Genomic DNA, 25,492 nt, shown 5'->3' with positions numbered 1-25,492 from the left:
AGTGCAGGAAGGAATTTGTTCTTCAAAACATTTTCGTAGGATGCACCTGTTACCGTAGTGCCCTTTGGAACGCAATGGGTAAGGATTACGCCCTCGCTCTCCCAGAACATGGACACCATCATTTTTTCAGCACTGGCAGTTACCCGAAATTTTTTTGGTGGCGGTGAATCTGTGTGCTTCCATTGAGCTGACTGGCGCTTTGTTTCTGGATTGAAAAATGGCATCCACGTCTCATCTATTGTCACAACCGACGAAGAGAAAGTCCCATTTATGCTGTCGTTGCGCGTCAACATTGCTTGGCAACATGCCACACGGGCAGCCATGTGGTCGTCCATCAGCATTCGTGGTACCCACCTGGATGACACTTTTCGCATTTTCAGGCCATCACGCAGGATTGTGTGCACAGAACCCACAGAAATGCCAACTCTGGAGGCGATCTGTTCAACAGTCATTCGGCGATCCCCCAAAACAATTCTCTCCACTTTCTCAATCATGTCGTCAGACCGGCTTGTGCGAGCCCGAGGTTGTTTCAGTTTGTTGTCACACGATGTTCTGCCTTCATTAAACTGTCGCACCCACGAACGCACTTTCGACACATCCATAACTCCATCACTACATGTCTCCTTCAGCTGTCGATGATTTTCAGTTGGTTTCACACCACGCAAATTCAGAAAACGAATGATTGCACGCTGTTCAAGTAAGGAAAACGTCGCCATTTTATGTATTTAAAACAGTTCTCATTCTCGCCGCTGGCGGTAAAATTCCATCTGCCATACGGTGCTGCCATCTCCGGGACGTATTGACAATGAATGAGGCCTCATTTTAAAACAATGCGCATGTTTCTATCTCTTTCCAGTCCGGAGAAAAAAAATCGGAGGCCTTAGAACTTGAATGCACATCGTACTGCACCAACTACACCCAAATAAAGACAATCTTCTGTGAGCTTGATAGCGATGAATCAAGTGCTATCAAAATTGTGAAAGAAGTTTTTGCAGATACATTGTCTCGAAACTTGGCATACATCAAGCCAATTTTTCAGTGATATCAAAAGCCATCAAATGACTGGAAGCTGTTGGCACTCAGCTATGTGAGGCCCTGAGTATTGTGCAACATGTGCAGAGTGAGTTGGGTCGAGCTCGTGGTCATATGGCTGACAAAGTGAAAACCAAATTGCAATGTATTCTCCAACAGAATCCTGGACATTCTACACTGTGCAAAATTAGCGTCAGTCTTTCAGGGAATGCCGCAGCATTTGAAGATACTGAAACAAAGCTGAACTCCAGTGACCTGACTGCCTTCAAATACGCTCCACTGACGTCTTGTGAAGTGGAGAGGTGCTTTTCCAGGTACAAAACTATCCTCAGGAACAACCATAGATCTTTGACAATGGAAAACCTGAAAATGCACCTTGTGATCCAGTGCAACTTTGCAGATACTGAAGATTGGCATACAGTATTAAATAATGTGAAACACTTTAAATACTATGTAGAAATAAAAACATTGTTTTACTGTTTCGATAGATGATCTTTTCACTGTAATTTGTGTTTAGAAAATAAAACATTCAGACATTCAAAAAATAGGTGCAAATTAGCCACAAACCCTACAGAAAGAGAGAACTATACTTACCATATTTTGAGAAGTGAATTTTGTATTACTTTATAGTGAATAAAAAATTAAACAAACACGAATAGTGTAAATAAACTTCTGTTAAGTCATATTTTACTTTTTAAGGTCATATTTATGTAAGTTTTAGGTCACAAATGCTTGCATATTTCACTGTTTTTTAGGTAATTAAAATCTGGGTCCTAATTATAATACACCTCACAGTCATCAGATATGAACATCTACATCAAAATAAAATAAATATATACATAAATGGTAAGAGTTAATGTCAACGAATAGAAGATATGTAAATCAGTATCAAGAATCTTACGTTTGTTGTGATTTTCCCTGTACATTTTTGACCTTATCAAGGAATACTTTCCTTGGAAGTGAATGAGTGTGGGTACTCAGACAGTAAGATACTGCACAACACCAACACCAAACTTGTCTACAGTGACCAGTGTTGTGAGGTCAAATTTGTGCTTACTTTAGCCATGTGTAGTAGCTATTAAACTTTTTTCACGGCAGAATGTTTTTGCCATATCTGGATGAAAGTGTGTTGTGAGGATTAACACAAAGGCTTTTGTTTGGTAATTTACTACCTTCTTTATGATCCTCTCTACATTGCATTTGGTAATACATGAGAAGCTGAGGAGCCAGCTTCCAAGGCTATGTTACTCTGTAGGCCTCATCCTCACACTCATAACATCATCTATATGAGCTTACAATCTGTCAAGTTGATGCTCTCTTCTTACGTTATTTATATCTTGATTGTCCAAGGGGTGTATTCTTCTGATACACCCATCATGAACATTACCTTGAACACTCTTTAATATTGCAGCATCTGGAAGGCCTTGTCATAACACATCAGCAACCATTGATTGATTAGCAGGTGTTGGGTGCAGGCTACTGACACAAAAGCTGTGGCCTGCATGTATTGTGTAAAACTTCACACTGAACTGTAGCGTAAGTGGCAGTGTATTGAGGGCACAAAATCAGCAGGCGGTAGGAGGATGAGAGCTATGTATTTTTGTCCATAGACCATATTTGACAATGATATCAGACAAATCATTTCTTAGAAATTTGTCATTGACACATAAAAACAATTTTTTTGTAATAATGTTTTATACTCAATAGTAATACCCAATGATGAAATACACTAACAGCCTACATTAGCTCATGCAGCAGTGTTGCATAGTTAGGTAAGGCTACAAAATTATATATTTTTGCCTTACTTCTGAAAATACTAAATAATTTAGGCAGAATACAAACTAATTTCTTAGATCATACATGTTGACCATACAGCTGGAATTATTTAGACAAATACACATAGTGAAAACTCATTTAAATCATATTTTGATCAATTCATGTAATCTGTATGTTCTCTTCCATACTTTTAGTACTACTTTTCCTCTTCCATTTTCTTCCTTTCAGGAAGTTTGTTTCCAACTTCACATCTGTCGTATGGATTTCCCTGTAAGTACTTACTCACCTTATAATAAAACTCAGAGATGAGATGTTCCTTCAGTTTTCTTTCAAAGGTGCTCAATTTCTTTTTGCTCTTTATACTAAGTGGCAGTCTGTTATAAAATAAACTTTCTGCATTCATTAGGTTCCTGTCTGTCATTTTCAATCTTTTGCCACTGATGTGATAGTTATCACTACTTCTTGTGTTGTGGTCATGAAAATCTCTCTTTAGAGGTGTGTGCAATTTATGGCTATAAAAAAGTATTGCCTCATATATGTACAAACTTGGCACAGTGAATATTTTACATTCTTTGAGTTTATTTTTGCAGGATTCCTGTGCTGCTAGTTATGCTATGCATTTGATGGATTTATTCTGAAGTTTTAAGTTTCTCATAATGTGTACATCTGCTGTTCTTCCCTTTATTGGTATACAGTACATTATATGTGGGAAGATAACTACATAGTACATTTTTAGCAAGGTTTCTGTGTCCAGTGTGCTGCACATTCTTTTCATTAAGAATATATTTGTATTTATTTTTGAACAGATGTTATCAGTGTCGTTTTCTCATGTAAGAAATTTATCCACCTCTATTCTCAGAAACCTATTACAACAGACTTCGTTTAAGTCTGTATTCCTAATGCTTGTAATAAATTCCTCTGAGCTGTTAGTTCTGTTTGTTTCAAATTTTGTACACAATAAATTATTTTTGTTGAAAAATTGTTCTGCCATTTCCAGATACTCACTCTCCTCTCCTGTGTCAACTACATTGTAGTAAAGTAGTGTCATCAGCATACATAATCACTTTTCAACCTACTGCAGTGGGCACAGCACTAATATACAAGATAAAGAGCAGAGGTCCTAATACTGAACCCTGCGCTGCTCATGCTTTATCTCCAGATAATCATAGTAGACATTTTTCTAGGTATTTCCAGATCTATGTTTCATTTTGACCCTAAGTTATTTGTTTTCAACAAAGGTTTTGCAATGTGTGTAGCATTTCCTCTTATGCCACAGCTGTCCAGTATTTCTATGAAAGTTTTAAGACAGGCAAAATCAAAAGCTTTAGAAAGGTCCAAGTATACACTAAATACTTTCCAGGGCCACAGTGATGTGTGATATGAAGTTTGTCACTGCAGGCATAGTGGGTCTCTCCTTTCTAAATCCATGCTGTGCTTCATTTAAAATGTTCTGTTTTTTGAAAGTTTATAATTCTGTCTTTTATCACTGCATCTACAATATTAGACTGAAAAGTTGTGATGTTATGGGTGTATAGTTACCTGCACTTCTTTAACGCCTCCTTTAAAAAGTGGCTCTACCTTGCTCATTTTTCAACATTTTGGGAATATGCTTTCCTTCATTACTAAATTTATCAGGTATGCCAGAGGTTTTGCAAGATATCTAGCACAATGTTTGACCATTTTTTCAGTTATGCCGTTCAGAGCTTCTGTTATTTTGATTTTTAGTGCTTCCAATTCATCCATATGGAGTAGATATAAACTGTCAGCCAACCTACTGGGTCATTCCATCCTCTTTTGTACTGTTATGTTTTGTTCTATAAGTGTCTCCACTGCAGCTATATGGTGCTGAGTCAAGATATTACACATTTATTGTGGATCTGTCATTCCTTGTCAATTTGATATTTGTATATGACTCTTTCCTGTTTTCATTTTTATAGTTCAAGACAGTTTTACAAATGTTAGAAAATGTTTGTAATTCAAGCTTTTGGTAGTTATACTTCGCTTCTCTTATCATCATAGTCTATGCTTTTTCCTTGCACCTGTTAGCTTCATGACAATCATGTCCTTTAACTTTCTCATAAATTTTATAGAGTTCAGTCACATTACCTCTAGCTTTTTTAAATTATTATGGTGCATCATTTTTTTGTTTTGTTTAAACCTAATGGTTCTGCATATTTTAGGACAAGTGATGTCTGTGTGGTGTCTTAATACATCACAAAATGATTCCAAGCTTTTTTCTACACTGGCCCTATGTACACGTTATACTAGTTTTCTGCCTTTAGCAAAATTTCTGGTCTACTCAAATTTCCAAGTGTAGTTTGTCTTGATTCAGCCACTATGTTTTTCTCACTTTTTATACTATCTCACTGTTCAATTGTTTATCCAAAGTGGTCTGCAACAAACTGAACTTTTTATCATTCTATAGGTTTATTGGGAAGAACATTGTCTATTAAAGTGCTTAAACATTCTGCATATTTTGTTGGATTTTTAAATGAAACTGGAGATTGTGTTTCCTCATAATATCATGAAAACTTCTTGTGTAGCCTTGACTTTCATTATACCTGTATTTAAATAACCTGCTGTTATAAGAAAGATGTACACTCCTGGAAATGGAAAAAAGAACACCGTGAATTCATTGTCCCAGGAAGGGGAAACTTTATTGACACATTCCTGGGGTCAGATACATCACATGATCGCACTGACAGAACCACAGGCACATAGACACAGGCAACAGAGCATGCACAATGTCGGCACTAGTACAGTGTATATCCACCTATCGCAGCAATGCAGGTTGCTATTCTCCCATGGAGACGATCGTAGAGATGCTGGATGTAGTCATGTGGAATGGCTTGCCATGCCATTTCCACCTGGCGCTTCAGTTGGACCAGCGTTCGTGCTGGACGTGCAGACCGCGTGAGACGACGCTTCATCCAGTCCCAAACATGCTCAATGGGGGACAGATCCGGATATCTTGCTGGCCAGGGCAGTTGACTTACACCTTCTAGAGCACGTTGGGTGGCACGGGTTACATACGGACGTGCATTGTCCTGTTGGAACAGCACGTTCCCTTGCCGGTCTAGGAATGGTAGAACGATGGGTTCGATGACGGTTTGAATGTACCGTGCACTATTCAGTGTCCCCTCGACGATCACCAGTGGTGTACGGCCAGTGTAGGAGATCGCTCCCCACACCATGATGCCGGGTGTTGGCCCTGTGTGCCTCGGTCGTATGCAGTCCTGATTGTGGCGCTCACCTGCACGGCGCCAAACACGCATACGACCATCATTGGCACCAAGGCAGAAGCGACTCTCATCGCTGAAGACGACACGTCTCCATTCGTCCCTCCATTCACGCCTGTCGCGACACCACTGGAGGCGGGCTGCACGATGTTGGGGCGTGAGCGGAAGACGGCCGAACGGTGTGCGGGACCGTAGCCCAGCTTCATGGAGACGGTTGCGAATGGTCCTCGCCGATACCCCAGGAGCAACAGTGTCCCTAATTTGCTGGGAAGTGGCGGTGCGGTCCCCTACGGCACTGCGTAGGATCCTACGGTCTTGGCGTGCATCCGTGTGTCGCTGCGGTCCGGTCCCAGGTCGACGGGCACGTGCACCTTCCGCCGACCACTGGCGACAACATCGATGTACTGTGGAGACCTCACGCCCCACGTGTTGAGCAATTCGGCGGTACGTCCACCCAGCCTCCCGCATGCCCACTATAAGCCCTCGCTCAAAGTCCGTCAACTGCACATACGGTTCACGTCCACGCTGTCGCGGCATGCTACCAGTGTTAAAGACAGCGATGGAGCTCCGTATGCCACGGCAAACTGGCTGACACTGACGGCGGCGGTGCACAAATGCTGCGCAGCTAGCGCCATTCGACGGCCAAAACTGTGGTTCCTGGTGTGTCAGCTGTGCCGTGCGTGTCATCATTGCTTGTACAGCCCTCTCACAGTGTCCGGAGCAAGTATGGTGGGTCTGACACACCGGTGTCAATGTGTTCTTTTTTCCATTTCCAGGAGTGTATTTCTTCATGACTCTGTGCAATAACACATCAAATTCCAGTAAAAAGTTTTCTGTGTATGATTTGTTGTTATTGTTGTGGTGTTCAGTCCTGAGACTGGTTTGATGCAGCTCTCCATGCTACTCTATCATGTGCAAGCTTCTTCATATTCCAGCACCTACCACAGCCTACACCCTTCTGAATTTGCTTAGTGTATTCATCTCTTGGTCTCCCTCTACGATTTTCACCCTCCGAGCTGCCCCCCAATAGTAAATTGGTGATCCCTAAATGTCTCAGAACATGTCCTACCAACCGATCCCTTCTTCTAGTCAAGTTGTGCCACAAGCTCCTCTTCTCCCTAATTCTATTCAATACCTCCTCATTAGTTATGTGATCTACCCATCTAATCTTCAGAATTCTTCTGCAGCACCACATTTCGAAAGCTTCTATTCTCGTCTTGTCTAAACTATTTATCGTCCACGTTTCACTTCCATATGTGGCCACACGCGATACAAATACTTTCAGAAACGACTTCCTGACACTTAAATCTATACTCGATATTAACAAATTTCTCTTCTTCAGAAACGCTTTCCTTGCCATTGCCAGTCTACATTTTATATCCTCTCTACTTCGACCATCATCAGTTATTTTGCTCCCCAAATAGCAAAACTCCTTTACTACTTTAAGTGCCTCATTTCCTAATCTAATTCCCTCAGTATCACCCGACTTAATTCGACTACATTCCATTATCCTCGCTCTGCTTTTGTTGATGTTCATCTTATACCCTCCTTTCAAGACACTGTCCATTCCGTTCAACTGCTCTTCCAAGTCCTTTGCTGTCTCTGACAGAATTACAATGTCATCGGCGAACCTCAAAGTTTCTTCTCGATGGATTTTAATACCTACTCCCAATTTTTCTTTTGTTTCCTTTACTGCTTGCTCAATATACAGATTGAATAAGATTGGGGAGAGGCTACAACCCTGACTCAGTCCCTTCCCAATCACTGCTTCCCTTTCATGCCCCTCGACTCTTATAACTGCCATCTGGTTTCTGTACAAATTGTAAATAGCCTTTCCCTCCCTGTGTTTTACCCCTGCCAGCTTCAGAATTTGAAAGAGAGTATTCCAGTCAACATTGTCAAAAGCTTTCTCTAAGTCTACAAATGCTAGAACTGTAGGTTTGCCTTTCCTGAATCTGTCTTCTAAGATAAGTCGTAGGGTCAGTATTTCCTCACGTGTTCCAACTTTTCTACGGAATCCAAACTGATCTTCCCCGACGACGGCTTCTATCAGTTTTTCCATTCGTTTGTAAAAAATTCGCGTTAGTATTTTGCAGCTGTGACTTATTAAACTGATAGTTCGGTAATTTTCACATCTGTCAACATCTGGTTTCTTTGGGATTGGAATTATTATATTCTTCTTGAAGTCTGAGGGTATTTAGCCTGTCTCGTACATCCTGATCACCAGATGGTAGAGTTTTGTCAGGACTGGCTCTCCCAAGGCTGTCAGTAGCTCTAATGGAATGTTGTCTACTCTGGGGGCCTTGTTTCGACTCAGGTCTTTCAGTGCTCTGTCAAACTCTTCACGCAGTATCATATCTCCCATTTCATCTTCATCTACATCCTCTTCCATTTCCATAATATTGTCCTCAAGTACATCGCCCTTGTATAGACCCTCTATATACTCCTTCCACCTTTCCGCTTTCCCTTCTTTGCTTAGAACTGGGTTTCCATCAAGGCTCTTGATATTCATGCAAGTGGTTCTCCTTTCTCCAAAGGTCTCTTTAATTTTCCTGTAGGCTGTATCTATCTTACCCCTAGTGAGATAAGCCTCTACATCCTTACATTTGTCCTCTAGGCATGCCTGTTTAGCCATTTTGCACTTCCTGTCGATCTCATTTTTGAGACGTTTGAATTCCTTTTTGCCTGCTTCATTTACTGCATTTTTATATTTTTGCCTTTCATCAACTAAATTCAATATTTCTTCTGTTACCCAAGGGTTTCTATTTGCCCTCGTCTTTTTACCTATTTGATCCTCTGCTGCCTTTACTATTGTATCCCTTAAAGCTACCGATTCTTCTTCTACTGTATATCTTTCCCCCATTCCTGTCGATTGTTCCCTTATGCTCTCCCTGAAACTCTGTACAACCTCTGGTTCTTTCAGTTTATCCAGGTCACATCTCCTTCAATTCTCACCTTTTTGTAGTTTCTTCAGTTTTAATCTACAGCTCATAACCAATAGATTGTGGTCAGAGTCCACATCTGCCCCTGGAAATGTCTTACAATTTAAAACCTGGTTCCTAAATCTCTGTCTTACCATTATATAATCTATCTGATACCTTTAAGTATCTTCAGGGTTCTTCCTTGTATACAACCTTCTTTATGATTCTTGAACCAAGTGTTTGATTTAGGTGATTGATATATTTCTATTAAAAGGAATTTTCCCCCATGAACTTTACTTGCACTGCTGCTGCTTCAAGACAAAAATGTTTGCAATTTGTGATTGTTTGTGGACTGCAGTACTGTACTCACCCATTGCATTTTGTTACATGGTGCAGACGTAAACTTTGCAATCGCAACCTAGGTTTGAGGGGGAGGGGGAGAAGTGGGGTTGTCCTATACCATACTTTAAACTATTCTAAAGCACTGAAAGAGTACTTTTGGATTGACACTGCGTGAGATAAGAGAATGTCACTGAAGAAGTTTATAGATAATGTGTCTTATTTGTCAGCAGTCTATTTATATGTAAATGTAGCTATTGTAAGACAAAAATTACAGAAAGAACAACCAATAACATGAAAGAAATAGTAACCAGGCAAGTACCACATACAAATATTTAATTATTATGAAGTGTATGCCATTGTCACTCAACTCATATTGAACAATGAATTAATTCTAATACAAATAAAACAAAATACACTGGTAATGAATTTTTCCTGCCTCCTAGACAAGCAAAAAATATGACTCACTAAACTGAGAACAATGTATTCTTATCTTTCATAGAATTAAAATGCAATGCTTCTCCTAAAACAAGTGTAGCCATCACACTCTGTGCATGATGACAAAATAGTATCTACAATGTACAGTCATCAATGGAAAGATTTTTTTACCTTCCCACGTGTTATAGCATGCATTTTCATCTGAATATCAAGTGTTGTGGCATATTTGTCACAAATGGAACATTGTATTTTGGTCCTCTCTTTTCATGGTCATAGCACCGAATCATGTGGTTCAGTAAATTGTACGTGTTGGCGAAACCCTTACCTCGCACATCACACAAAGGTTGATATGAATTCATACTACTTAAGGCTTTTGTTTCATTGACTACAAAGCACAGTGAATGGTGAATAAACAATGGAGGGCCCAATATTCTAGTACAGTAGCCATCAAACGTTTTGCTCAAGAGCCTGTACTGACATTGCGTGGTGGCACCTCAGGCCGCATTTGTACCAACCTTGGGATCTGCCCTGTTTTAGCTAATGATGAGATGTGTATGTCTAGGGTTTTAAAGTTTTGTGATGTGTCAGGACTCCAGCCTAAACTTTTACGCTGGAGGTTTTAGTGTATTGCAAAGTGGCTGGCTCCTCCCTTTTTACCTTGCAGTCAGCCAGCCATTTCCATCTGCTACATTTTTTTAGCTCCCTTACCACTCTCTTCCAGTGTTGTTCATGTTTTACTGCTGACGGCATGCTTCGTCCCACGCTTCGGTGTGGATAGGCACATATTTTTCCAAGCTTCTTACCAGTGTTTTACGTTTTGTTTTATCTTACTGTTCTGAGTCTTTTCTTGACACCCGTCTCAATCTGTTTCTGAGCGGTCGCTGAAGACCTTGCCGTTGTGCACCCATACAACGCTCTCCATCTCTCCATCACACATCTTATTATTAAAAGATAACTTACATAAGTTAGTAAGTTATGAGTCGGCAGTGAAAATGAAATGAAATGTTCGTATGGCACTGATGGGCGGGCATCCCCACATGAGGAAATTTGTCCGCTGAGTTGCACGCCATTTCAGTTAATGCCCCACTGGGTGACTTGTGTGCCGATGATGATGAAATGAGGATGAGGACAACACAACACCCAGTCCTGGAGCGTAGAAAGTTCCGACCTTGCCGGGAATCGAACCCAGGCTGCTGCATGGCAGTCAGATGCAGTGATCACTCAGTTAAGGAGACAAGTACAGAGCATTAAAAGTCGGCAGCATTAGGAACACTTAGTGTTGACTACTCCCTGTTTTAGACTGTTGCCACCATCAGTGACCCCAAAGTTGTGACGTTGTGATTGCCTATAAGGTACTGCTGTGTTATCTGTGGAGCGGATGATTAATTGATTAATAACAGTAACTGTACTTATATTTAAATACATTACGCAATATAAGACATGACCACAACTGCGCATCTGTACGTTTTCATGGTGCATTGACTGCTCCATTAAATTTCAAGCATGCAGTAACATAAATTCCACTTCTTATTATACTTTGGCCTTTTACCCTTCACTCAACTTCAGAATGAACCAAAAGACTGATGCTGTAGCACTAGCTCCATCCTTTTAAACTAGTGGACTGCACCACTATGCATACGGCCACATATATGCAGGTGAGATAGACGTTGATTGGCGGCGAAGAAGCAGACACATGCATGAATCAGATCTGTGGCTTCACTGTCCATCTAAGTGGGGAACGAGATGTATCAGTGTGAGCTGCACTGTGACGACAAAACTGCTGTCTCCCTTAACTAAATTCGTCGCCAAACGAATTTCAACTGTTTCTTTTCCTATCGAATCCCAAAAAATGAAGTTTGCGCTAGAATTTCGACGTTTTCGTAGCATAGAGTGACCAGTATCAATACAGTGCTCTGCCACTGTCGATTTGGCGAGAGTGTGTGTGTATGTGTGTGTGTGTGTATATATATATGTGTGTGTGTGTGTGTGTTCCAACTTTTGCGGGCGCTCAACGGTGAGGTTGGCAGCGTTCTGACACATTTTAAAAGGAAAGAATGTGGCTAAAATCGTCAAAATTGTTGCACACAAAACGTCACTCTTCCACTCATATCCACCTCACACCCATTCACTCACACAATGACTCACACCCTCAGCGTCTCAGCATTTGTTTTCTGGTTCCAGGCTTTGTGACCGTGGGGTCCCTGAGACTGGGATTGGTATGTGTTGCCAGTCTCCTGTCACTGTAACCTCTGGTCATGCTTCAGCAACCACTGTGTGATGCAGCTGTGGAACGTTGTGTGTCACAGGGAATGGGGATCTTGACTTGACCTCATAGGTCGCGAGGACGGTAACAATCTCTATTTAAAAAAAAAAAAAAAATTACTGAGTACGGGCTTGGCGACCCCGGGGTCCTGAGCTGGGGACTGGTCAGCGCCGCCAGTCTCCTGTCACCGTAACCCCCGGACATGCTTCAGCGACCACCGCATGGCGCGGCGGTGGAATGTTGTGTGCTGCGGGGAATGGTAATCTTGGCTTGACAGCCTGGATTGCGAGGAAGGTAAACCTCTATAAAAACCCCTCAATCTTACGGTGTGCTGCACGCCTATAAGATGCATGGCTGTTGGGGTGGAACAGTCACAAGCGGGCAACCTCTGTGGCACCTGCTGCGCCCCAGTTGTATAAGGCTTACCTAGGCACGCAGGGCTCTGTCTAGGTGGACTCCTAGTTCCCTAGCTGCTCGTGGGACCGAGATGGAACCCTCGAACTTTTATTCTTCTCCTGCCAGCGGAAAGGGTGGACCGCTGGTGGGTTCTAACACCCAATCCAACAAGAGGGCTCGTGTAGCCAGTCCTCCTGATTCAGGTAGTAGTAACAGAACGCATGCTGCTCCGCAGAATGTGTTTTTCATAATTAAAAGAAAAGATGGGAGTTTTTAAAAAGTTTCGCCATTTTATATACAGAAGGGCTTAGAAGGTATTGCTGGCACATTAAAATCTGTAAAGCGCTTGCGAAATGGCACCTTGTTGGTTGAAACATCTAGCTTCCAGCAAGTCCAGAACCTTCAGAAGGCACAATTTCTTGGGGAGTTTGCGATAGAGACTGAATTTCATAACACCTTGAACTACAGCAAGGGTGTTGTGACTTGCAGAGATCTCGTTGACATTCCCCAAGACGAACTGAGGGCTGAATGGTCCCGGGAAGGAATTGTCGACGTGCAACACATTATGAAATGGGTGGATGGTGCTCTCATAAAGACTGACTCATTTATCCTTACATTTAACACCACCAAATTGCCAGAGCATGTGAAGGTAGGTTTCCTACGTCTCAGTGTACGGCCTTATTACCCCAACCCCATGCGGTGTTTTAAATGCCAACACTTTGGACACACTGCTCTCGGCTGTAGAGGGGAAGCCACTTGCGGGAATTGTGGTAAAGCCGCCCATGAGGGAGTTGGTTGCTCCTCTCCTCCCAAGTGTGTCAACTGCTCTGGGGATCACCCTGTGTGGAGTAGGGAATGCAGAGTTTTCCTTGAGGAACGGAAGATCCAGGAACTAAAAACTACAAAACGCATCCCGTATGGTGAGGCGAAGAAAATCTACAAGTCCATGCAGCCGCCCACGTTCGCTGCTTCCTTTTCTTCCATTCTCAAACAACCAGTCTTGAAAACCGATGCCGCTACACAAACGGAGGTTGCTACTGTCAGCACTAGCACCTGCGCTTGTCAATGTACGTGTGCTGCTGCCGTTCCTGTGAAGCCTGCTGCTCCCCCCTGGCCTTCTGACCAGGCTGTGGTAGCTTACATCATGGAACTTCCTGCCCCTTCCCGGGTCCAGTCTTGTGCACTGCCCAGCGCTGCTACACCCCCTACTGCTTCTGAGGTTTTGGCTCCAATGCCACCTCAGGCCAGAACATCGAAGCCAAAGACAAAGGTGAAGACTCGCCCACTAAAGGAGACTGCAGTTATACAGTCTCCTGATGTGGATGTCATTCTCTCTGATGTCTCTCTCGACTCCTCTTCTGAGGCGATGGAGGTTGATGTCAGACTGGGGCAATCATCTCGCCCCAAAACTGAGCCTCCACCTGTTGTGGGCTCTCCTCCCCAACAGAAAGTGAGGACGAAGATACTCCCACCCTGATAGATGGCTCCCATTATACAGTGGAACATGAATGGATTCCCGGCACATGTGGAGGAACTGAACCTCCTAGCACGGCAACGCCCCCTGTGCTTATGTTTACAGGAAACGCATTTAAAACCATCTGATGCTCCTGTACTAAGGGACTATACATCATATCGCAAAGATGACCTGACTGGAGAAAGGGCCAAAGGCGGAGTCGCTGTGTTTGTCAATAATGACCACCACTCCTCTGCTCTCCCCCTGGATACTGACCTGCAAGCAGTTGCAGTTGACATTCATTCACCTCAGAGGCTTACCGTTTGCTCCCTTTATTTACCCCCTCTGGATGCAATGACCTTAGACGCTCTCACAGATCTTATCGACCAACTCCCCCGCCCATTTCTCCTCCTGGGAGACTTCAATGCCCATCATGTCCTGTGGGGCTCCACTTCTCTTTGCGCTCGAGGTCGAATTTTGGAGAGCCTCCTAACATCTCCAGTGTGTGCATCCTCAACACAGGTACTCTGACTCATTTCTCTACTGCTACAGGGTCATTCTCAGCCATTGACCTATCCTTCTGCTCTCCAACCCTCACCGACTCTGTTCACTGGGAGGTCATTGACTACCTTCATTCCAGCGATCACTTCCCTATCCGCATTCATCTCCTGAATGGTGTATCGCTGGAGCAGCGGCCACCATCGTGGATAATTGGCAGAGCTAACTGGCCACTGCTCACTCGGATGGCTGTCTTTGAGCGCCACAATAACGTACAGGAATGGGTGGATCACATCACGCTTGTGGTCCATCATGCTGCTGACCTGTCCATACCACAGTCTTCTGGCACTACTAAGCGGCGCCTTGTGCCTTGGAGGACAGAAGAGTGCCGTTCTGCCATCCGGGACAGGCGTGCGGCTCTTCGCTGATTTAAATGCCGCCCAAAAGTGGTCAATCTTACCGCCTTTTGAATCGCGAGAGCCAGGGCACGCCATGTCATTAAAGAGAGCAAGAAAAGGTCATGGCAGGAGTTCCTGGACACCATCAGCCGTTACACTTGTTCCACAAGAGTATGGGAAGCCATCCGGAGGATTTGCGGTAAACATAGCCGTTTACCAATAGCTGCAGTCCTGAACCAGGGATGCCTCCAAACGACACCCAGAGCCATTCCTCAGACGCTGGCAGAGCATTTTGCACAAAGTCCTGCCACTGCAAATCAGGATCCAGCGTTTCGTCGCTACCGTGCGACTGTCGAAAGAGCGACCTTGGACTTTCGGTCGAACAGTTCTGAGGCCTACAAATCTCCTATCTCCATGTGGGAACTTGAATCGGCACTTACTGAGACTTCTGACACTGCACCAGGTTACGACCGCATCCGGTACTCCATGCTTCGACATCTGCTAGCGGCGTCAAAGGAAATCCTCCTCGAATGTTTTAATCTCATATGCAGACAGGAGTGTTCCCCACCTCGTGGAAGGAGGCAATTCTCATCCCTCTCCTCAAACCAGGAAAGGACTGCACATGTCCCGGTAGTTATCGTAGTATCGCCTTGACAAGCTGTGTCGGAAAGACCCTGGAACGGATGGTTAACCGGCGTCTGGTCTGGCTGTTAGAGACCAGACAGCTCCTTAGCCGCTTTCAGTGTGGATTCCGAAAATATCGGGCCACAGTCGACAACCTGACCCTCCTAGAGGCGGCTATTCAGCAGGCTTTTCTCCGTCAGTATCACTGTATCGATATCTTCTTTATTATCAGTAAGGCATATGATACTACTTGGAGACACTGTATTCTTGCACAAATGCATCAATGGGGCTTTCGTGGCCGCCTCCCGATTTTCATTCGGTCTTTCCTGTCTCAGCGGTTTTTTCGGACCCGCGTTGGTAACACACTGTCTGATCGCTTTGAGCAAGAGAACGGCGTCCCCCAGGTCAGTGTTTTAAGCGTTACCCTCTTTGCCATAGCCATCAACAGTATAACGTCTACAGTGAGGAGTCCAGTACAGTGTTCCTTATCTGTGGACGACTTTGCTGTTTTCTGTTCCTCCTTCAGTGTTGCAACCGTGAGCCGTCAGTTGCAGCTAACAGTGCGGCGGTTAGAGGAGTGGGCTGCGAAGACGGGTTTTCGGTTTTCTGCCGATAAGTGTGTTTGTGTTCATTTTAATCGTTCTCGTCATCTTTTTACTTTGCCTGCCTTGCATATGGGGGTACTGTCCTACATTTTAGAGACATAGTGCGGTTTCTGGGCCTAATTTTTGACTCCAGGTTGTCATGGCTGCCACACCTACGTGACTTGAAAGCCAGAACGCTGAAGGCACTTAACATCCTCAAGTGCCTCAGCCACAGATCTTGGGGCGCGGACAGGGCGCGTCTCCCACAGTTTTATGGAGCTTTTGTGCGTTCACGGCTGGACTACGGGTGCACAGTATATGGGTCAGCGAGGCCATCTTATTTGCGGATCCTTGACGCTGTTCACCATGCTGGTATCCGACTGGCCACAGGTGCTTATCGGACCATTCCCATACCCAGCCTCTGTGCTGAGTCTGGCGAACCGCCACTTACCATTCAGCGACAGCTCCTGCTGGTGCGCCAGGCTTGTAAATTTCTTGCAGCTCCCAGATCGCCTGCTCTCCATCTTGTTACCCATCCACCTCTGGACCGCCTGCTTTCCCGCCGTCCCCGGGCTACGTTGCCATTTGGGATCCGTGTGCAACGTGTACTAGAGTCCCTCGGTGTGGAGTCTGTACAACCCCAAATCCACGGTTTTAACCGCCTGTCACCCTGGTTACTGAAGAGGCCTGGAGTTTTTTTTTTAGATTTATTGCAGTACAAGAGAGATTGCACTCCTGCCACCGTTTTTAATGCAGCATTTTCTGCCATTTTATCTGAGCACCACGACTATGTAGCCGTTTTTACGGATGTGTCGAAACAAGGGGATTCTGTTGGTTGCTCAGTTGTTTTTCCATATCGTGTCCTGAAGGTCCGACTGCCTCAGGCTTTTACTGTCTTTGATGCAGAATTGTTTGCGATCTTGCGGGCACTGGAGCACATGAGACATTCTTCCTCTCCTAAATTTCTTGTCTGTTCCGATTCACTCAGTGCCCTTCACTCATTGCAACGTTTGTATCCGGCAGACAAAATTGTCCAGACCATCCAGGATGTCCTCCTCCGACTACAGCGACTGGGGAAGGTTGTAGCTTTCTGCTGGGTTCTGGGGCATGTTGGCATTGCTGGGAATGAAAGGGCAGATCTCGCAGCCAAGGAGGCGTGTCTTGCCCCACAAGTATCTCAGTGTGCTATCCCCTTGCACGCACTCACCTCGCTGTTGAGCTCACGGGTTATGCGTCGGTGGGAGGATGAGTGGCTGGAAGTGACTGACAATAAGCTCCGTGTAGTCAAGCCCACAACGCGTGTGTGGTGTACTTCCTTTCAGCCCCATCCACGGGACGAGATTCTCCTCACTCGGCTTCGAATAGGCCACAGCCCTGTGACGCACGGATTCCTGCTCCGGCGATAGGACCCTCCAATGTGTGGTGCTTGCGGCGTCCAGGTCACTGTGCGCGACATTTTATTGGATTGCGTTTTATTTTCTGACCAGCGGGTCGCGGCTGACTTGCCAGCGGACCTGCCATGTTTTTTAGGCAACACTCGGACGAATGTGGTTAAAGTTTTAAAGTTCTGTGCCCTGTCAAATGTTTTTACAGAGATTTTAGGGAGAGGATTTTAATTTGCTCACTGTGTGACAAGCTCGCCCATATTTTATGTAAGTGGCCAGCCAATAACAATTTCCTGTGACATTCTTGTTGCTATGTTTCCCCTTTCCTTAGGTTTTACTTTCTTATGTAGCATTTTCCTTCTTTTCCTGCTTTCTTTGAGTGTGTGCTTTAGTTTTCTTAGGTGTGTCCACATTCGTTCCTTTTAATGTGTGTCAGGGCGCTGATGAACTCGATGTTGAGCGCCCATAAGCTCCAACACACCACCACCACCATCCTTTGTCTCAGCATACAGCCTTATGTCCGCATCCCAATTTGCTGATTCAAATTCCAGCGTCATGTCCACAATACTCTTGGGTGTAAGGGTGAAGACATTTGTGGCAAATGTGGTGAGGCCGCCCATGAAGGACTTGTGCATTCTTTTTCTCTGAAATGTGTGATTTGCTCTGGGGCTCTCCCTGTCTCGAGTCAGGACTGCTGCATGTATCATGAAGAATGGAAGATACAAGAGCTTAAGACCCACGAAGCGCATCTCACATGATAAGACCAAAATGATATATAAAGCCATACTGCCCCCAGTGTTAGCTACCTCCTTTGCTTCATTTCTTAAACAGCCAGTGCGGGAAACCAATGCTGCTACATAAAAGGAGGTTGTTAGTACCGGCGCTAGCACCTGCATTTGTTAATGCACTTGTGATGCAGCAGTTATTTCAACGCCTGTGCATCCCCTCAGAACTTCATAAAAGACTGTGGCTGCAGATGTCACGAAGCTCCCTGCCTCTCCAAAGATTCAGGCTGGTACGTTTTCCAGTGCTGCCGCTACCCCTCCCATGGTTCTGGCTCCAAAGCTTATCCAGGGCAAAAAATCAATGGTCAAGCATCCACCAAAGACAGAGACGGGAAATAAACAGTCCAACGATGTTTATGTCATCCAGTATGATATCTCTCATAATTCTTCTGTAGACCTAATGGAGTTAGATTTGGACTGAGCCAATCATCTCGTCCCGAGACTGAGTCTCCACCTGTTATGGGTGCCCCTCACCAGCAGAAAGTCAGGATGAAAGTGCTAACCCCATGCTAGAACAGTAATGTGTTCACAACTCATGTGGAGGGACTTGGGTAATTGAAACTCCTGACACAGGCCCTGCCCCCTGTGTGCATGTTTACAAGAAACACATTTTACAGCCACGGATGCACCTATGCTATTGGGCTATACCCTTGACTGAAAGAATGACCTGACTGGGGACAGAGCCAAGGAAAGGCTTTGTGTCTTTGTCAATAAATCACACCACTCCTCTGCTCTCTCCTGGGGTACTGCACTACAAGCAGTAGCTGTGGCAGTTCATGTGGGTCAGAAAATCATTATCTGCTCTCTGTACTTACTTTCACAGGATGCCATAGACTCTGAGACTCTCTCATGCCTTATTTAACAACGCCCTCGCCAATTTCTCCTACTGGATAATTTCAATACTCACAATCTACTGTGGGTCTCAAGCTATACTTACCCTAGGCACAGAGTATTGGAGAACCTCATTATGTCTCTGGAACTGTACATCCTCTGTACAGACAGTTCCATTCATTACTCAGGTACTACTGGGATGTCATCAGCCATCGACCTCTCTTTCTGCTCTCTCGCCCTTGTAGATTCAGGTCAGTGGAAGCAATTCGTAACCTTCATTCCAGTGTCCACTTCCAACTGTGGATCCAGCTACTGGATGGAGGTTTACTTGAAGAGAAGCCACCAAGTGGATGGTCAGCAGGGCTAACTGGATGCTGTTCAGCCAGCTGTCTGTGTTTGAACGTCGTGACATTGTCCAGGAATGGGTGGACCACATTACATGATAGATCCAGCATGCTGCTGATTTATCCTTCCCAAAGTCCTCTGGTCATCTTATGAGGCAGTCTGTACCTTCATGGACTGGTGAGTGCCGCTCAGCAATCCAGGATAAGCAAGTGGCTCTTCGACAATTTAAGTACCGCCCAACAACAGAGAACCTCACAGACTTTCTGGTCGCAAGAGCTAAGGGTCGACGCGTAGTTTAGGATAGCAAGAAAAGGTCATGGAATGCTTTCCTGGACTCCATAAACCATTCTGCTTCCTCTACAAAACTACGGGAAGCCACCAGGAGGGTTTCTGGTAACACAGTCGTTTACCAATAGCAGAAGTGCTGAAACAGAAGTCTCCAAACTACACCCGGAGACATTGTTCTGATTATGACAGAGCATTTTGCACAGACTACTGTATGTGCCGGCAGAATCTGGCGTTTCGTCGTTACTGTGCAACTGTGAAGAGGGGCAAGTTGGATTTCAGATCCAACAATTCAGGATCTTATAACTATCCTTTTTCCATGTTGGAATTGGCACTATCTGAAACTGTTAATACTTCACCAGTTACAACATTTTTTTTTTTTTTTTTTTTTTTTTTTTTTTTTTTTTTTTTTTTTGTACATGTTCTAGTTCTGAAGAACCAAACTGCGGAGCAAATCTCCCTGATCATGGAACGTGTTAGTATATAAAATTACAGCAAAAAAGTAATGAAAGATGAAATAAAATGGTTATGAATTCCAAAAAGACGACAGGCTATAAGTTTATATAACGCAATGAAAAATGTAACACAGGTTTTAGCTCAATTTTTCAAGGAATTCCTCGACAAAATAGAAGGAATGATTCTTGAGAGGACTCTCCAGTTTAAATTTGAAAGCGCATGGATCACTGCTAAAATTTTTTAATTCTTGTGGTAGTTTATCGAAAATGAATGCAGCAAAATACTGCACACCTTCCTGCACAAGTCAAGGATGTGCGATCCAAATGCATATTGGATTTCTGCCGAGTATTAACTGAGTGGAAGCTGCTCATTCTTGGGAATAAGCTGATATTGTTAACCATAAACGACATTAAAGGGTATACATATTGAGAGGCTGATGTCAAAATACCCAGACTAGTGAGCAGGGATCGACAAGAGGTTCGTGAACTTACAGCACTTATTGCCCAAACCACCAATTTCTGAGCCAAAAATATCCTTTGATAATGGGAAGAGTTACGCCAAAATATAATACCAGACGTTATAAGCAAATGAAAATAAGCAAAATGATTGCTTTTCGTTTCGAACTATCTCTTACTTCAGATACCAATCGAAACGGCAGCCTGAAGTCTTTGAGCAAGATCCTGAATATGGGCTTTCCATGACAGTTTATTATCTATCTGAACATCAAGAATTACTGTCCGCCACATTTTACTTGACTGTCCTTTATTCTCTGACCAGAGGGCGGTGGTTTCCTTGCCACCGGATTTGCCCTCTATTTTGCAAGACGACGCAACGACTCTGGTTAAGGTCTTACGGTTTTGTGTCCTGTCCAATTTGTTGCCTCGAATTTTAGGGAGAGGATTTTAATGTGCTGCTGGGTGACTGGCTCACCCAGGCTTTAGGTAAGAGGTCCGCCAGTCACGATTACCTACTTGTTTCACTTCGATTTCTGTTCTCTTTTCCTTGTGTTCCCTTTCCTTTTTTAGTGCGTTTCTTCTCCTCTTGTTTTGCCTCTGTATGTGAGGATTTGTAACTGCGTCAGGTCTGTGTCTTTTAGCCATTCTTCTTGTTCGCTGTCCGTCTTCGTCCCTTCACCGCATGTGTTCCTGTTTCTATGTGTTTGGGCGCTGATGACCACGCTGTTTAGCGCCCGAAAACCTCAAACCACACACACACACTGAACATCAAGAAATTTGAACTGATCATTTTCACTGATCATATACCCATTCTGTGAAATTAAAAACTCGGGTTTTGTTGAATTTTGTGTTAAAAAATGTAAATTCTGAGGCTTACTGTGATTTAGCATTAGTTTATTTTCTTCAAGCCATGAACTTAGGTCATGAACTGCATTACTTGAAACAGTGCCAGTATTGCATACAACATCCTTTACTACCAAGCTAGTGTCATCAGCAGACAGAAATAGTTTAGAATTACCTGTAATACTACAGGGCATATCATTTATATACGTATGAAAGGAACAGGAGTGGCCCCAGCACTGATCCCTGGGGCAACCCGCATTTGACTGTGCCCCACTTAGACCCCATATCATAGCCATTCTCAACACTGTCTGTTGTTAAAGAAAGAGGTGAACCAACTGTGAGCTACTACCTGCATTCCATAATGGTCCAACTTCTGGAGCATTATTTTGTGATCAACATAATCAAACGCCATAATAAATCAAAAAAGATGCCTGTTGTTCGAAATCTTTTGTTTAATCCATCCAGTACCTCAAAGAGAAAAGAGAATATAGCATTTTCAGTTATTAAACCACTTCTAAAACCAAACTGTATATTTGACAGCAAATTATATGTCATGAAATGATCAATTATCCTAACTTTAGCAAAAACTGACGACATGAAAACGGTTCTAAAATTGCGTACTTTATCCCTTTCTCCCATTTTATTAAGTGGCTTTACTACTGAGTTTGGGAAGCTGTCCTTTCCTTAAAATAAAAAATTACAGATATGAACATTCCTAACAGAAAAATTACAAATATGGCTAAGTACAGGGCTGACATGTGCAGCACAGTACGTCAGTATTGCGCTAGACACTCCATCATAAACAAGTATGTTACCCAGACAAAAGTATTCCTGAAATTTCATTACTCTACGTCAATAATTTTTTGGTGCTGCGATTTTTTTCCGTCAGTCTATTAAGTGGGTGGAGATTGTGGTAGCAGCCGCTCATGGACGAGATAGTCCTGGGTAAAGTCGTGCAGGAGATAATCGTCGGGGTCAAATTTCAGCAGGACTTTGATCGAGTGTATTATTTGCGCCATCGCTCGTTAAAGCCCATTATCTCTAAACGATAATTAATCTATAAACAGTTTTCTCTGTATGTGCGATTATAGCAGAGCTATGTTTAATTCAGCATTCCCCCGTGTAACGTACAAAACAAGAAAACACTGAACGTGTCTTCGGTATTGCGTCGTGCATCAACGGAAATAGGCTTAAATCGAAAATAACAACAATGGTAACGGAGTTGTAGATTTCACTTGGGTTAGCGCTGTTTCTTTATCTCAAAAGAAAGCAGAACTTTGATAATGGAGACAAGTTGAGTTGCAAATAGAGACTGTTACGAAAACCTGACGCAAATGATGCAAGCCACAGTCCACCATGGAAGTAAATGCAAAGATATTTTACGTTATTTTGGTATACTACGAGAAAATATCTTTTAACTCAGTTGACAGATAGTTCTTAGTGAAGCATTGTAATTATTATACGAGAAAACACATTTCTGAACTCTTGAGAACTCTTTATTTTATGTATTTCGCGGTACGAGCCCATTTTATAGTCTTACTACTTCGTCGTCGCCAACAGGCCGAAAGGTGTTGGCAAACAGCAACAGGTTGATCTCTGTAACCCCACAATCTATAGGTGTACGTAAACATCAAGCTGTACGACTGTCATTCGAACAAAGAGTCATATTTTCCGTTTTTCAGCTACGATACTTGCTGGTGCTGAGTTGGACAATATTCCGGAACTGTTACGAAAACACGGAAGAGTGACTGTGGAACTGCTGTTCAGTAACACTGTAATATTGCGAAGCCAGTCGACGTAAAAGTTTCAGCCAACATGCGCAAGGGTATTGCTGCATGATTCAAAAGAAAAGCTACTCCAGTGGCAGATGTAAGAAGAGAGGAGTCATAATGTTTTGCTCACGGTGTAATTGCATACTTCTCCATCTCATGAAAACACGCAAAATTTGCAAGTTCACATCCATAGTTAGTGTTCTGCTGAAAGTTACTGCGTCGATGGTGCACATTCATTAGTAACTTTTTGGTCATAAAGAGATTTCTCGCGGAGGATACCCTCGTGTCACTGTAATCGACGGAAGACCGTTGAGTAAAACAGAAGTGATCTCTGGCGTTCGCCAAGGAAGTGTTACAGTACCTATCCTGTTCGCAATCTATATAAACGATTTTGGACACAATCTGAGTAGCCTTCTTAGACTGCTTGCAGATGAAGCTGTCGTTAAGCGCCTAGTAAAATCTTCATAAGGTCAAAACCACTTAGCCGCCCTATGTCGATCTACTGTCGTCGACTTCTCTGACGGAAGATATTATGTACTGTGTATGCTCGGCTATTAGTTATAGATATACATCGGATGGAGCAGCCACAAACATCTTCACTGTAACGGCACCTAAATTTCGGGTTTTCTTGCCTTTGATTGTAAGTTCAAAATGCAAGTTTTCTCGCTGTGTTGCAGATAAAATGTTGTCCACAGCCCTGCAACCCTCGTATCCGTTGACCATCTTCGTAAATCGGGCAGCTGGGACTTGTGATGATCTGGCGGCTGTTGTTCGGCTCCGTCAGCTGATGCCACGTCGACTGCACCCCATCACGCTCACTCAGCCAGGGCATATCTGCAGCTGTCGCCTGCAGCAGTGGCACCCAGATGATTGCAGAGCCGACGAAGCGTGACTGACTACGAAGAGATGGTAAGATCGTCGTGGACGCAGATTCTCGCCCCATCGGGTTGTTTGGGCGGCGAATGCATGTTGCCTCAGGATGATACACGAACAGTTGTTTAACACAACTCTGCATGGGGAATATGAAACATAAAGAAGTGCATCTATTTTGGCAACGGCTGGGTATCACCTCAGGCTCAAGAATAAACAATATTTTTGTAAACAACACACACACACACAGACACACACACACACACACACACACACATATATATATATATATATATATATATATATATATATATATATATATATATATATATATATATAAAAGTTCTGTGACACTTTAGCGATATCCATCGATGTCCTTGTCAACACTGATAACTTTATTTTACTTTATTACTCAGTTCATTCCTATTTACCATTCATCAACAAATAAATCATAATAATGATATTTCCATGGATTGTTACGTTTCGTTCCACACACATAATTAGACATTTACATTGCAGTAACTTTAAGTTTTCACTACGAGTTCACGTTCTGCCTTTAGCAGTTGCGAACCAGTAATGCGACCACATGATAAATATCCAGAATCGGCATCGAGTCCGGATTCTGTCCATTGTCAGCTCTGAACACGAAATGTGCCATCTACTCACAGACGTAATAGTTCGTCACGAGTCCAGATTCCGTCCATTGTCAGTTCCGAACACGTAACACACTCTTTAATTGCAAATATTAACTGTTGAACTTCAAGTCCGGATTCTGTCTATTTGTCAGTTCCGAATCATGAAACATATTTACAACCACTAGATCTTATCATCATGCATCAAAATTTTTCCTTTTCATTTAAACACTGGTATTTTCCAGGCCGCACGATCGTGCACTTCACTGCTTATATCAATTAATTACCCCCCCCCCCCCTTTTTATCAACTCAATAGTGTGGCTTGGAAACAGCTAACTTTCCGTTGTAGGATAGAAGTCTTCCACACTACACACTTATTAAACCCCCAGTCCATCATAGTGCTTTTACAAATACACGCCTCATGAACTGACTTTCCAAAAGAGGTATACTTAAAACTATAATACATAAATTCCAAGAGAACTTATTACTTCGAAACAACAACGATGAAAAGACTCTTCACTACGTCGACTTGAAAATAACCAAACCTTGAATAGAATCTTGAAATTATTTTCTATCCACTGAAGCTTATTCATAGAACTTTTTCAAATCTTTATGCGGATATAATCCCCTTTTGTTGGCAGTATTATCAATATCTTGTAGCACATAGCTACCAGTATGCGGTATATCTACAATTTGATAACGACCCACATACAAATGTTGCCATTTCTTGTTCAGTCTTTTGACAGCTGACGATTTTGTATGTTTTCTTAGCAAGACCTTATTGTTATAAGTACATACTCTTACTAGTTTTTTGTCATATTTCTTTTTACGTAATTCAGTGGCTTTAGCTAAGACTAATCGAACCCGGCCG

The sequence above is a fragment of the Schistocerca serialis genome, chromosome 8 (assembly GCF_023864345.2).
Source record: "Schistocerca serialis cubense isolate TAMUIC-IGC-003099 chromosome 8, iqSchSeri2.2, whole genome shotgun sequence".
NCBI lineage: Eukaryota > Metazoa > Arthropoda > Insecta > Orthoptera > Acrididae > Schistocerca > Schistocerca serialis.
The sequence above is the reverse complement of the archived record's forward strand: the minus strand, read 5'-3'. Positions refer to the sequence as shown.